A 15,023-nucleotide genomic window follows, 5' to 3' on the forward strand; every position below is an offset into this window, starting at 1 on the left:
AGCTAGATTATAAGTCCAACTTTTAGGATCATATCCAAAAAACCATCCATGGCCTTCTCATGGCCAAAGAATAAGCCCAGCTCACAATCAGAAAGTACAGATCAGGTGAATCAGACCAGACATGGGGAGACCAGAGGGCAGGTGTCAGCAGGGCAACTTTAATAGGAGGCACAAAAGAACTTGGAAAAGTGGAATGTGCCAATTACATCCTATTATATCATTTTTCTCCATAAATTCAGATCAGTATTTCAATCTGAAAGAAGTTCACCCACTTCAGTGAGTGCAGTAGAACAGTTGTTCTTAAAGTCGAATTCACTGACCCAACAGCATCACCAGCACGTGGGACCTTATTCAAAGTACAAATTCTTGGACTGGGGTTGTAGCTCAGTGGTAGTGTGCTTGCTTAGAACATTTGAGGCATTGGGTTCAATCCTAAGCATCACATGAAAATAAATAAATAAAATACAGGTATTGCATCCCTCTACAACTAAAAAAATTTTTTTAAAAAAGTACAAACTCTTGGGCCTAATATCATACCTAAAGAATCTAAAACTCTGAAGGTGAGACCCAGCAGTTTGGATTTTAGGATGCTTTTCCAGATGATTCTGATGAATTATTTCTTTTTTTTTTTAAAGGGAGAGAGAGAGAGAATTTTTTTTAAAGAGAGAGTGAGAGAGGAGAGAGAGTGAGTGAGAGAGAGAATTTTTAATATTTATTTTTTAGTTCTTGGCGGACACAACATCTTTGTTGGTATGTGGTGCTGAGGATTGAACCAGGGCCACACGCATGCCAGGCGAGTGCGCTACCGCTTGAGCCACATCCCCAGCCCAATTCTGATGCATTCTTGAGTTTGAGAATTTTGGTTCTATTGATGCCTGAAAAGGTCTATAAAATACCCCGTGGGCATTTCATAGGTATGGACTATCATTCATGATCTTACATCAAGTATAAGCGAAGAGGGGACTATAATAAGGGGAATGCATAAACGTGAACTCCATAAAAATTGTGTTTGCCAAAGATTATGTAAACATTAAAATTCTCGGGCTGGGGATGTGGCTCAAGCGGTAGCGCGCTCGCCTGGCATGCGTGCAGCCCGGGTTCGATCCTCAGCACCACATACCAACAAAGATGTTGTGTCCACCGAGAACTGAAAAATAAATATTAAAAATTCTCTCTCTCTCTCTCTCCCCTCTCTCACTCTCTCTTTAAAAAAAAAAAAAATTCTCAAAACATCCACTGAAGTATGCATTACTCCTGGTTGGCCTAATCTGTTTTACAGTGTCTGTGAAACTCCAAGTTCAATTTTCTTCACACACATGGGTATTGGTATAGACTGTAACAGGGAGCAGGCAGAGAACCCAGAAAAAGCTGAGTTCCAGTTCCTGCTCTGTCTTCTAGATTTAACCCACATCTGAAAACTGACTTATTCTGGCATAAAACTGGGATGGTAGAGGCTATTGTGCAGGATTTCTTCAAGAACAGGCAATATTGGGCTGGGGTTGTGGCTCGGTGGTAGAGTGTTTGCCTAGCAAGTGTGAGGCACTGGGTTCAATTCTCAGCACCATGTATAAATAAATGAATAAAATAAAGTTCCATCAACATAAAAAAAAAGAATAGGCAATATCATCAACCTTCATTACACCTTCCTTCCTCCTTAAGATAACCTTCTTTCTGATTAGGGATTAGTCTTGGCAAACCAAGAAGGTGGGGCTGGTCCCAGGAGGTTATAATAATTGGGTCAAGGCAGCCCCATTCCAACTGCCATGAATCACTTAAGCGTGGCCCTGTGACCCACTTCTGGACAGTGAGAAATAAGGATAAACCTTCTTAGAGTCTTCCAGGAAAGAAATTTCTCCAGTCTAAAAAAGAAAAGTTGGTCTCCCAACTTCCCCTTTCTTCTGGTCTTGGATGTTGTCAGGCTATGATATTTGCAGTTATGGATTCTAACTAATGGAGACGGTAAGCCACTTAGCATGGTATCTGGGGGAAGTCTCAAAGTGTGCAAATGTTACCTGGGTGCATTTAGAAATATAAATTGGAGGGTGGGGAGCAATACCCTGAACTCTAAAACCTAAGTCAGTAAATCTTGGGTGGGACCCAGAGGCCTTATTCATTAGGCTTAAATAAGTATTCATGATTATTCTCCTCACAGCATAGTCCAGTCTGACTCTTATGCAGGTGGCCTTCAGATCCCAGTTCCAGAACTGTCATTTGCTGTATGTACAGGTATTTAAATATTTATTTTGCCCCTATTGTCTACTAGGCATTGAGGAAGAAACAAAGATGGAAGAGACACCATCTTGCTCTCAAGGAGTAGGTAACCTAGTCAGAGAAACAACAGGTGTAGAGCTAATCTAATGATAGAGCAGCATGTAAGAACTCTCATTGGGGCTGGAAGGTGGCAGGAGATAGAGTAAAATGTCCCTTGAGAGATTCAAAGAGCTCTCATTTGACTTGGGCTTTGAACAACAATGCATTTCAATAGGGAAAGCGTTTTCCAGTCAGGAAGGACCATAAAAATGAAGCTTCAGCTATGGTTACAAATCATAAGATTTATTTGGAAAAAGAGTATTTAGTTTGGAGTTGGCCTGGAATGTAGGGACACTATGAAGAGGTCAACAGGCACAAAAACTACAAAAGCAGTTTTCAAAACTGAATCATTTTGTGGCAGGCCAGGCTTGGAGGCTGGATGACCTTTTCCAGGTCATGGTAAATCATCCATTCACCCAGCACATCTCTAGCAGGCCCCTACGAGGTGCTCAGCATAGTGCTAGGTCAGAGGATAGGGGCTGCATGGTCTCTGCCCTCAGATGGGCTCAGGATCTGATGAGTAGCAGAGACAGGCATATGACCAGACATAATGACGTCTGAACAGCGTTGCAGAGGGAAATCACGGAGAGACACAGGAGCGCATATGATAGGCCTCTTTCCCAGATGAAGTCAACCAGGGAAGAAGACGATGGCCAAGATGAATTCTGGTGACACGGCCAGGTTTAGCGCAGGGAAGCAGTCGTGTTTCTCTGAGTTTTGAAATCTTTGCCTTCATTCCCTTCCTGGTATCTGGTCAGCACTTTTAATTTTATCCAAAACATTTACAACATAACTACATCAGACAATGGAGTAGATGTAAAAGAAAATAGGATTTACAGTTCAGGCCAGTTCTTACTATGGGATCCTTGGACCATCTAGGACCTGTTACCCAAGACAGATCTGTTCCATCTCCCACAGTTTACAAAAGAACTTCAGTTTCTGAGACCCTCCAGCTCCATTTTCTGGGACTACCCTGCTCTGGTCCATGAGCTGCAACTCCAGCATGCCTTGGCCTTGCTCTGTGAACCCTGTGTACATGTATAAGCCTTCTTCACCTATCCCATCCTCAATGTAAAGGCTACCCCTCCTGGAAGCCTTCTCTGACCATCCATGATGAACCTAAGCATACCTCTTGTTATTCCATGAGAGTCTGTACATAGTGAATCAAACCACTTATACAATCCTGTGATGTGGAGAGGAGTGGATAGGGAGAGAAGACAACATCTATCCTAACTAATGGAGACTGTAAGCCACTTACATCTACTCAATAGGTCCTGACACCCCATTTACCTCCTCTCTCTGCTTCTGAAACACTGGATTATCTAAAAACACCAGATTGTTTAAAAACAGCTTTCCCCACCATGAAATTCAAGGCATCTTATATTCTTTCTGGAATCAGCTGGAGTACAGCCAAATGAATCAATAACCCAATGAAAACATATGGGAAGAATGAGCAGCTGCTACTGCATCTCATTAGACACTGGACCATGATTGCATGCTAGTTCTTTGTATACAAATAAGGAACTATAGGATCCTATGTTAATTCTGAGGTTGAAAAATTGGATAATTATAAATTCCTCATTTCTACTTCATTCTCCCTCTTCATAAACAATGTTAAGGGGCAGGTACTATCTGTAATTCTCTATTTTTAAAAAAATAAATAGGTGATATATGAATATGATAAAAATTCATATGGTACAAAAAAAGTACATAGTTATAAGTCTGTAAGACTTTCACATCCTCCTCTGAAGGCACACACTGTTATAATTTTCCTGTGTATCTTCCCAGATGTATTTAGTGCATTAGCAAGTACATAAGAATATAGTGCCCATCATTTTCATATACAGAAATGGTAGCATACCATGCTAAACTATATTCTGCTTTTTTAAAAAAAGAAAAAAACAATATACTTCAATATCATTCTATTCATTGCCTATCAAACTGAATATTTTTCAGTGTTACAAGGTATCGCATTACATGGATATTCCATAATTTAACCAGTCCTTCTCTGATTGACATTTTATTCCTTCTCAATATTTTGCTATTAAAACAAGTCTGCAATGCATACATCCTGTACACATGCCTCTGTATACATGCCCAAGTATCATTAGGATAAACTATAACTGAAATGGCTAGAACAAAGGTAAATGCATTTTTGTTGGTTTGACAAACATTGCCAAATTTCAGGGCAATTCTTAACACAACATCTAGGAACTTTCTAGATATCCATGAGTGGATTTAAAATGGTGTTTGTGAACCCCTTGAGACTGTATAAAAAACGTGAAGTATGTATTTATTTTTCTTAAGAGAGGATCTTAAGAAAAATAAATACAGGAATTTGTATCTCTAAGAGAATAAGAACCATTGGGTCAATAGGTCTTTGCACAATAGCAAACAGAGGAATAGCACAAGTCGACACTAAGTAGGATCCAGAGAAAACCTGCCTCAGCTCCCTGAAGAGGAGTGAGGGAGAAGATGCAGGGGGCTGATATTCACCCCTACTCTGTTCTCCAGCAGGGGTGGTTCAATTCCCCATCATAAATCAGAATTTGTTCCCAGTAACCACAGGGCCCCTCTGTTAGCTTCTGGTAATGATTTGATTTGCTACTTCTTTAGGGGATTGAGCACCTTGACTCAGAGGAATGACTCCAGAGCAATAGGGTGGAGGGCAGTTTGGAGGTGTGCCCACTGTATGACAGGTCACACAGCTTATGCTCTGCAACTAGTTGTAAAAGGTTAATGCTGTGTGTGTGTGTGTGGGGGGGTGATATACAAAAGGTCTTTTACATAGTATTCACAGTCTGGCCTTTAGCTGCCATTTATCCCTGCTGCTAATTGTGAATACAACATTCACTTTAGTTTTTACACCACGCACTGAACCAAGAAGCACTATGGCTGTTTACTGACTTCAAACTACTTGAACCTTTGAAAAGGAGTCTTCCGAGGTGGAGGATTAGGTTTCCACAACAATATCCTTCAGTCTAGTTCAAACATGAACAAATTACTCCCAATAAAACCAACAGGCCTTAAACAGAAATGCAAAATTCCTAAGGAAATTAATCTATCTTCATGGATGGATCCATCTCAGTTTCAATTATATGAAACAACAACAACCAAAAACCTTTAGTTGGAATGCCATATGGTCTAGAGGTATTAAGCACTGTAAAACTAAGAGTTGAGTTTGGAGGAAAAAAATCTGTTAATCAAATTAAAAAGGAGATTGATAAAACAAAGAACTATTACTGAGAATGGAAAAGTTTTAGTATTTACCCCCATTACATAAAATTTTAGCATTTATTACATTACCTAGCATTTTGTAGTATGACCACAGGCCTAAATTCCCTTGGGAATATCACGTTTTAGTTAATGCTTTATTCAGTGTATCAAGTGTGCATATATTTATATAAGCATTTCTTTCTTTTCTTTTTCTTTCTTTATTTTTTGATACTGGTGATTGAACCCAGGGGTACTTGACCACTGAGCCATATCTCCAGCCCTTTTTACTTTTTATTTTGAGACAGGGTCTGACTAAATTACTAGGGCCTCACTGAGTTGCTGAGGCTGGCTTTGAACTTGTGATCCTCCTGCCTCAGCCTCCCAATGCCGCTGATATTAGAGCTATGTGCCACCACATGTGCTCATATAAGTATTTCTAAAGTATAGTTTCTCAAAGTGAGGCCTTAACAACACTTGAATCTGGGATCCCTTTAAATTCTCCTGGATCCCAACCTGTAATGTTGGATCAAAATTTTGGGGAGTGAGGCAAGAATCTGCATATTATACAAGTTTCCTAGGGTCTTTAATGTACCCTGAAGTTTGAGAACTAAAGCTTTAGAAGTCACCTTAGCTTAATGTTCTGCCCTTCACAGCCCCATCAGAAAAGGACTGCCATGACAGATGCATGTCACATACCTGCTCCCTGGGCAGAAGGGTCACAAGTTCAACACCAGCCTCAGCAATTTAGTCAGACCCTGTCCCCCAAACTAAAAATGGCAAGGCGAGGTTAAACATGACTAATCCCAGCAACAGAGGCTGAGTCAAGAGGATCACAAGTTCAAGGTCAGCCTCAACAATTTAGTAAGAACTTGTCTCAATAGAAAAATAACTGAAGATATAGCTCAGTGGTAAAGCATTCTAGGTTCAATCCCCAGTATCAAAAATAAACAAGTAGAATCAAATAAAGGGCTGGGCATGTAGATCATGGGTAGAGTGCTTGCCTAGCATGCTCAAGGCCCTGGGTTCAATTTCCAGTGAAAGAAAAGTAAAGAAGAATCTGCTAAACCTCTGCCTAGACATCTACCTGGTAAGAGTCACCAACTCCAAGGACACCCAGACTACAGGTTTGGGATGTGTAAAACAAGCTTAGTAACCTCACATCAGGTTGAAGTGAAGGTTAAATGAGAAGAGCCTAGGTTAACTGTTACTCAAAGTCGCTCCAGGGAAGACACGGAAGTACCTGCCAAACTGCGTCCTCAAGTAGCCCTAACTGCAGGAAGAACAAACCCTCAGGGGCTAGATTGGGGCAAAATTGCAGCCCAAGGCCAAACAATACTTTTTCGAAGCTTTTTGTTTTAGATTAAAAACGCATATGATTTTTGGATTCTACTTCAAAATTTTTGTAATTGTTTTCATTTAAAACATGGGGATTTTTGTTTTGTTTTGCAGTACTGGGATCAAACCTGGGGACTCACGCATGCTAGCAAAGTACTATATCACAGAGTTACATTCCCAACTTCCACCCCCACCCCCTCTATTTTTTTTCATTTGTTACAGGGTCTCACTCTGTGATCTTCCTGCTTCAGCCTCCTGAGTAGCTGGTGTTATAGATGGGCACGACAATGCCCAGTATAAAAAAATGTTTTAAACCTTCAAATAATTGGGTAAAACTGGTGACCAAGGAAAATCCCTTCTTGTTTTTTCTGTATCTTCAAGTTCTCCCTGGCACACTGCCCACCATCCCCCGTGTCTACCACTCACCTTGATCTCCCTTGGAGAAGAGCTGGCTTAGTCTACAAGCAGATTAGCAAGATCAGGAAAATAAATGAAAGCTGTACACAAAGAAACCTGCCTCAAGACACAAATCTGGGGACATCAAGGAAGTTCACCCTTTAAATGCTGAGGGTTGGTAGGTCCAGCCTGATGAAGAATGTTACCCTCTAAACTGCTCTGGAAGAAAAATTATATTTAACAAAGAGCAAGATTATCTAGGAGAAAATTCATAGACTCCCTTGGTCCTGTACTTTTATGTCTGTGTGTGTATATATCAAGTCCCTGATCTTGTCTTGGCCATATAGAACTCTAAGAAGTCAGCCGCTTTTGGGTGGCTGTGGTTACCCATTTTCTCATTCCTGTCCCCTTCCAACTAGCTCTTCCACCTGTCATCTGAGAATTCCTTTGGTAACTAAAGAGTAGGGCTTGACCATGAGTAGCCATCTGCATGGAAGGGGCAGGTGGGATGTCCTGGAATTGATGGTCAGCTGGATGGGCAATTTGAAGGACGGTACCCTATCCATCCTCCCACTATCTGCTGGAGAGAGCAGATGCCCAGTTTTCATGAAAGATACCAGTGACTCGTGACCCACAATTCTCTAAAACGCTCACAGGAGATCTGCATCTACTTGGAGAACACTATGAGTTGGTGGACTATTGGAAAGCCATCCTCTTTGGTCCCCAAGACTCCCAGCTGGTCAAAGACGGGGGAAAGTGAAATTGTGCTGCTGACAGACACACAACATGGGGCTCATATTTTAATAAGATTCTACGTGCCTGGCACTGTGTTGAGATCAGTAGATACACAGGGGAATAAAGAGGCAAAAGTCTAGGAAAAAGGAGTAAGTTTCTTAAAAGGAGAGAGAGTTAAAAAGTAAAACTAAGAGGTGTTAGACTGAGTTAGCTCCGGGCAGTATTAACTCCATCCTTGGGTTTTAACACCCAAGCTCAGCACATGGACTCCGACTGGCATCCTGAGCTCTACACATTGCTCTGAGTGTCTTTCTGGTTGGTGTCAGAGGGTAGGGACTGTGATGTTTCCCTCAGGCCCATCCAGAGCGAGTCACAGCCGGCTGGCCCTGCTCCACCCTGCGGGCCACTCAGGCCCGCCTGCAGGCCGGCGTCGGGCACCCGCTCCTGGGATCAGCTTGGGGACTGGAATCAGCTTGGGGACTGGCATCCCCGAGAGGCGCTCCCGGGCCGCCACACCCCTCTCCCGGAGCCCAGGACCCCCGGGCCATGATCCCTTTACCTCTCGTGCGGAGACCCGGATTCGCTAGTCCTCTGTGGCTGCGGAGGTCACACCCGCGTCCAGGTCCAGCAATGGGTCTTATCCCGTGCGGATCCGCCCCACTTCGGGGTGGAGACTGAGCCCGAGTTCCTGGTTGTCTCTCTGCCCACGGAACCGGAAAGTCCCTCCCAAAACAAAGCGCACCTGGAGCCCCAGACGCCCACGAGAAGCCAGCCTGGCCCCGAGTGGGCTGCTCCCGCACGTGCCCGAGCCCCAGGCGGCGACCAGTCCCCGGATCCCGGGGTCCCGACTCCCGCGCCCCGTCCCGCTGCCGAGATCGCCCAGCCGGCCTGGCACCTCCAGCCCCGCTCCTGCCCCCGCAGAGTGGACCAATGTGTTCGCGAGTTATCGGGTGTCCGGATGTCCCCACCGGTGTCACCCAAGCCCGGCGACTCGCCCTCTCCCTCCCTGCGTGGGCAGCGCCCAGTTCAGTGCCCTGTCCCGAGTCACGCTTGGAATCCCAGCCTTCTCCCTGGAAAAAGGCACTTTCTCACTCCAGCAGGATCATGGGGAGCCTGTGGCTGGAAAAGTAGAAAGTGAAATCTGAATGGCACTTTTCATTTCCCTCTGTCACAATAAAACATACATTCCAAAAAGTGTCCAGCGGTTCCACATCTCCCTTGAGGAGAAAAATTCTCCCTCCTGTTGCACCTAGCAGGTCAGAGAAACTTCGGGAATAGAAAATTGGGAGCAGAGCTGATCTTTCTCTCTTAAACCTGTAAACACTAGTAGGACACACTTTGGTGTGTTCATATCTTCTTACCCCCACTGAACACAACACTCCTGAAGCCACTTACTAGGTCTAGGTTGTCTTTGTGCCTGAGCAGGATTCTGTTTCTGGCACATTGTAGGTGCTCAGTGAATGCTGGAGAGAAATCTGTTGCAACTACCAGCAAATTTTTATTTTATTTGACAAAGGATAGATAGCTTTGGGGAATGTTTGCTATTCAACGGACCAAAATCCAAGTGGTTATTAAAACCTTTAAAGGTGGAGAGGCAACATTAAATTACTTCATAAACATGTAGCTAGAGGAGGTGGTTTAATGTGGTTCAGAGCATGAGTTTTAGGATCCAGACTTGGTTCTGTCCTTTATATATATTTGATAACCTAAAAGTTTCTGAGTTTCTGTTTAGGAACTGACCTTGAGGAAACAAAATTAACAGGGCCAACAGTAGAAAAAGAATACAATAAGGCCATCACAGTGGCACACATCTGTAATACCAGCTAATTGGGAGGCTGAGGCAGGAAGATTCTAAGTTTGAGGTCAGCCTGGGAGCCTGGGCAACATAGTAAGACCCTGTCTCAAAATTTTGAAAGGAGGATGCTGGGAATATAGTTCAGTGGTAAAGCACTCCCAGATTTAATTCCAGTACACACACACACACACACACACACACACACACACACACACACACAATAATTCCCTCTTGAGAAAAATTAGAGACACTATTATATCCCTTAGAAAAAATAACAACTTAGCACCCAGTTGAAGAACCTTTACTACACAGTTGTACCCAGACCCCAGATCCCTGCTGCTGCCTCCTCCCCAAAATTGCAAATTTGGAACAGGTTGGGAAGCCACAGAAAGAGGCTTTCTTGAGGCACAAAAGGCCAGAAGTAAATCTGGCCAAAACTCCTCTAGTGTGTCAGCCTGAGTTTTAACTACAAAAGGAATCACATCTTTGCTTAGCTTCTCTCTAGGCCATATCCTACTTCCTTCACTTACAGAGTTTCCTGAGAATATTTTCACTGAAATACTTGCAGGAGAATCCCTACGTGTAGCTCTGCTTCTAGGTAACCTGATCTAAGACAGGGTATTTTAAAAATTAATAGAATTGTATAACACTCACTTCCGCCTCAGCAACTTAGTGAGGCCCTAGGCATCTTAGTGAGACTCTGTCTCAAAATAAAAAATAGGAAGGGCTGGGGATGTGGCTCAAAGGTTAAATGCCCCTGGGTTCAATCCCTAGTACCCCTACTCCAGAAAAAAAAAAAAAGAATACAACCCTCGCTTCTCTGCCACTATGGTCTATTTTTAAACTAACATATTTGTTTTTTCTTTCCTTCTCCTTCTTTGCCTCCCTAACCATGAAAGAAACCAGATTAACTTTCTTCCCATCCTAGGCCCAGTTATTCGTCCTTTGGCTCCTGACCTACAGGAATAAAGCAATCTACGCCCCGGGGCTGGCACCAGCGGGTCTGAGAAACAGCTATCTCTCAATGCTACAGATGACTCCTGACAGGGCACAGCTGGAATGTAGCCTTTGTATTCCTTCTTTAAAAGCCTGCTGTTCTCAGCAACTTAGCACGGCCCTAAGCAGCTCAGGGAGACCCTGTGTCTAAATAAAATATAAAAAGGGGCTGCTGCTGTCCCTCTTTAATGTGCATGGAAGACTCAAGGCTCAGTGTTGAAGTGCCTCTTGGTTCAATCCTTGGTACCAAAAAAAAAAAAAAAGCCCTCTGTTTCCTCTGGCAGTTAGAATCACAGCCTCTGGGATAGGAGTCCCCTCTATTTCTCCTTTGTTAGCAAAGTAATACAATTTCTTTTTCCTTTTTCTCAAAACCTTGCCTTCGTTATTGGATCCAATTCCAGGACAAGGATCGACCTTTCAGTATCAGAATTGTCCAAAAGGCTCAAAGGAACCTTTAAATTAAAGATAGCAGAATGAATATCTATAGTTATCTCAGATCCTCTCCAAATTCAAGTAAAGCAAAAGTTTTTTTTTTTTTTTAATCTCCCAAGAACAAGGGAACCAGACAGAAAAAAATAATAATAACAAAAAATTGGAGCCTGGAAAGTAGAGAAACAGGATAATTGACTTAGCAGACTTGAGAGAACTAAGGAATAAGGAGAAGGGAAAGCCAGGAAGCAAGATGACAATGTAGATCTCTGGGGATGTGGGAGTTTGCAGCATCAGGTGCTTCTGAAAGTAGGTGAGCCTGAGACCTGGAGGATTGGTTGTGAGCTGCACAGGAAGAAGCTAGTGTCCCCCATCCCCTCCTGCACAGCTGCTGTTGTCCCTCTTTAATGTGCATGGAAGACTTGAAGTGCCTTCTCAGAAGGGATAAAGAACAGGATCTCTGGAATGGAGACACCCAGATATTGTTGCCGTGTTCTGGTTAGACTGCCTAAAGGATCCCAAAACTTGGTGCCATAAACGATGACCATTTTTTCACCATTTTGTTGTCCCTCATGATTTTATGGTCTGAAATTGGATAGGACTTGGCTGGGGAATTCTGTTCCATGAAGCATCAGCGAAGTTCACTAAGTATAATTACATGGTGGTTTTCAGCCAATCTGAAAGACTCCTTCTATATTTGATTCCATAGCAAGAGTAACTGGAAGGCTGATCTCAGCTGGCACTATTACCCAGGGCACTTACACCTTCTCTCTTCACATGGCAGTTTCAGGGTGTCAGATCTCCTATGTGGAGAGTCAGGGTTTCCAGAAAAATAATACAAGAGATACAAGCAGAAGTTACTAAGCTTCTTATTATCTAGGCTTGGAAACTATTGAACATCGTTTCCATTGCATTCTATAGATCATGCAAATCACTGAGACCAGCCCCGTTTCAAGGAAAGGAGAATCAGCCTCCATCCCTGAATGAATGTGTGTGTGCCAAGATTTTGCAGCCATCTTTAATCTTGGGTACTAAATGAACACAAGGATAGGGCTTCTGTACTGAAACTGAAGAGTCGTATGAAAATTAAGAAAATGAATATTGAACTAATTGTTCAATATTATTCCTCCACTTGATTCCTGCTAGAAACTGGAAGCCAGGATTATATTCATTAAGAGTTTATGTTCATTAAGAGTTTGGAGTATTTCCCTCGGGAGAAATCTAAGAGCAAAGATCTAAGGAGACTGTATTCAATTGCTCAAGGAAACTGAGCAACCTGTTAGTAAATTTATCCTTGTTAAGCCTCACCCACTCACGTACGCACAAAGGTGTCCAGAAAGTATTGTTGATCGCACTTTTAGGGTTAGTAGATAAAATACAGGACACTTAAATATGAATTTTGGATAAACAACAAATAATTTTTATTGAAGTATAAAATATATAACATGTCTTAAACACTGCACAGAATGTACTTTTCCTATAAGGTATCTGTTGTCTATGTAAAATTCAAGTTTAACTAGGTGTCTTGTTTTTTGTTTTGCTTTTTGCTAAATTTGGCACACTTAAGAATGGATAGCCAAGACTGGGGTTGTGGTTCAGTAGTACAGCACTTGCCTCGAGTGCCTGAAGCACTGGGTTTGATCCTCAGCACCACATAAATAAATAAAATAAAGGTATTGTATACATCTACAACTAAAATTAAAAAAAAAGAATAGATAGCCAGATGGGCATGGCAAAAGCCTGTAATCCTACTTGCTCAGGAGGCTGAGGCTGGAGGATGGCAAGGTTAAAGCCAGCCTCAGCAACTTAGGGAGGACCTAAGCAACTCAGTGAGATCCTGTCTCTAAATAAAATATAAAAAAAGGCTGGGGATGTGGCTCACTGGCTAAGCACCTCAGGGTTCAATCCCTGGTAACAAAAAAAAAAAAAAAAAAAAAACAGATCCTCAGAATTTAAGGGAAGAATCTGACATGATAGAAAGAATCCTAAAAGTATAACAGGAAAGAAGCTTGGAAGAAACAGACTATAGGGGAAGGGGAAAGAAAAGTGATGATCTGTTATTGGTCTCCTCTGAGAAATAAATTTAGAAAAAAAAAAAACAGAATAGATACTCTTCAACAATTAGTACTTAGCGGGCTGGTGTTGTGGCTCAAGTGGTAGCACGCTCGGCTGGCATGCGCGCGGCCTGGGTTCAATCCTCAGCACCACATACAAACAAAGATGTTGTGTCTGCCGAAAACTAAAAAATATTAAAAAATTATCTCTCTCTCTTTAAAAAAAAATTAGTACTTAGAGAACAAAACAGAGGTCTTTTAAATTATAAATATGATAGCAAAAAAAAAAAAAAACCTCAGCAGAGTAGTAAGAATATAAAGTTAGAAAATAATAGAATGCACAGTCATTCCTCTGTATCCTTGGGGATTGGTTCCAGGACTCCTGTGAATAGCAAAATCTCTGGATATCCCTTAGATAAAATGGCCTAGTATTTGCATTTAACTTCTGCACATCCTCCCATATACTTTGAAACATCTCTGGATTACTTATAATACCTAATACAATCCAAATGCTATGTAAATAGTTATTGCACTGTATTGTGCAAGGAATAGTGACAAGAAAATGTCTATGCATGTTCCGTTCAGGTGCATGCTGTACGCTTAACTGCATAGTACATGATCCATGGTTGGTTTAATTTATACATGCAGAGAGCTGCTTACATAGACAAAAGGCAAACAGAAGAGAAAGAGGTAGGAAATAATAAGAAAATTAGAAAGCTAGTCCTGAAATCTAGGAGGCAGAGGGAAAGAAGTCAATAAAATAATTCAATTATATTTTTTCAGAACTAAAGGGTGTGAGTTTCCACATTGAAAGCACTTGCTAAGCCCAGCACAGTAGATAAAATGAGAACCACACCAAGGCACATCACAATAAAATTTTAGAGAGCTTACAAGCAACCAGAGGGTAAAAGGAGGTTTCATATAAGGGATCAAGAATCAAGTGGGAAGTTGGCATAGTGGTACATACCTGTGATCCCAGCCACTGGGGAGGCTGAGACAGGAGGATCTCAAGTTCAAGGCTAACCTTGGCATTTTAGCAAAAACCCTGTCTCAAATAAAATAAAAAGGACTAGAGATGTAGCTCAGTGGTAAAGCTCTTGCTTTGCATGTGCAAGGTCCTGGGTTTAATTTCCAATACTGCAAAAGTAAAAATAAAAATGGCACCAAATTTATCAACAACAGCACAAAAAACTGAAAGACAGTGGAATCATGCCTTTATAACTCTGAGAGAAAATAATTTCCAAATAGATTCCCATATCCATTCCAACTAGCAGCCAAGTTGAGGGGAGTAAAGACAGTTTCAGACATTCACAATTTCAAAATATTTACCTCCTGTGTACTTTTCATCAAAAAACTTTCAGATGGTGTGTTCCATCAAAACAAGGACCTAAACCTTAGGATTTGAAAGAAATGGCAAATAGCAGAGTGAACAAGTGAAAATTGGATTGTGGGAAGGCAATCAGTTAACACTATAGCTATGGATGTCTAGCTTTCCTTAACTTAGAGTTAAGCACTAACTGTGTGCCCGTCACCATTCTAAGTGCTTTACATATATAGTACTAGTTAATCCTCACCAGAGCTGAGTTGCTAAGCACATACTTGCATAGGTGTCAATAAGTATTACTATTAATGTATACAATCATTTATTAATTCAACCATACTGCATTAAACTGCTTATGGAAGGCTTTTTCAGAATTGGCTGCAAAAATATATTCAGTCCCACATCTCTTAAAAACCCTGCCCTCCTCTATCAACAG

General features: G+C 41.9%; 1 protein-coding gene across 1 annotated transcript in view; it reads right to left on the reverse strand.

Moving 5' to 3' along the window:
• Nucleotides 1-8,926, reverse strand: part of ANXA4 (annexin A4) — a 63,186-nt gene extending 54,260 nt beyond the window's left edge. The window contains exon 1 of the mRNA XM_081265057.1: nt 8,552-8,926. The gene's annotated coding sequence lies outside the window, so the exon portion shown is untranslated. The remainder of the gene's footprint in view (nt 1-8,551) is intronic.
• Nucleotides 8,927-15,023: the final 6,097 nt, after the last annotated feature.

Source organism: Spermophilus citellus, assembly GCF_964194105.1.
Source record: "Spermophilus citellus genome assembly, chromosome: 13".
Classification (NCBI taxonomy): domain Eukaryota; kingdom Metazoa; phylum Chordata; class Mammalia; order Rodentia; family Sciuridae; genus Spermophilus; species Spermophilus citellus.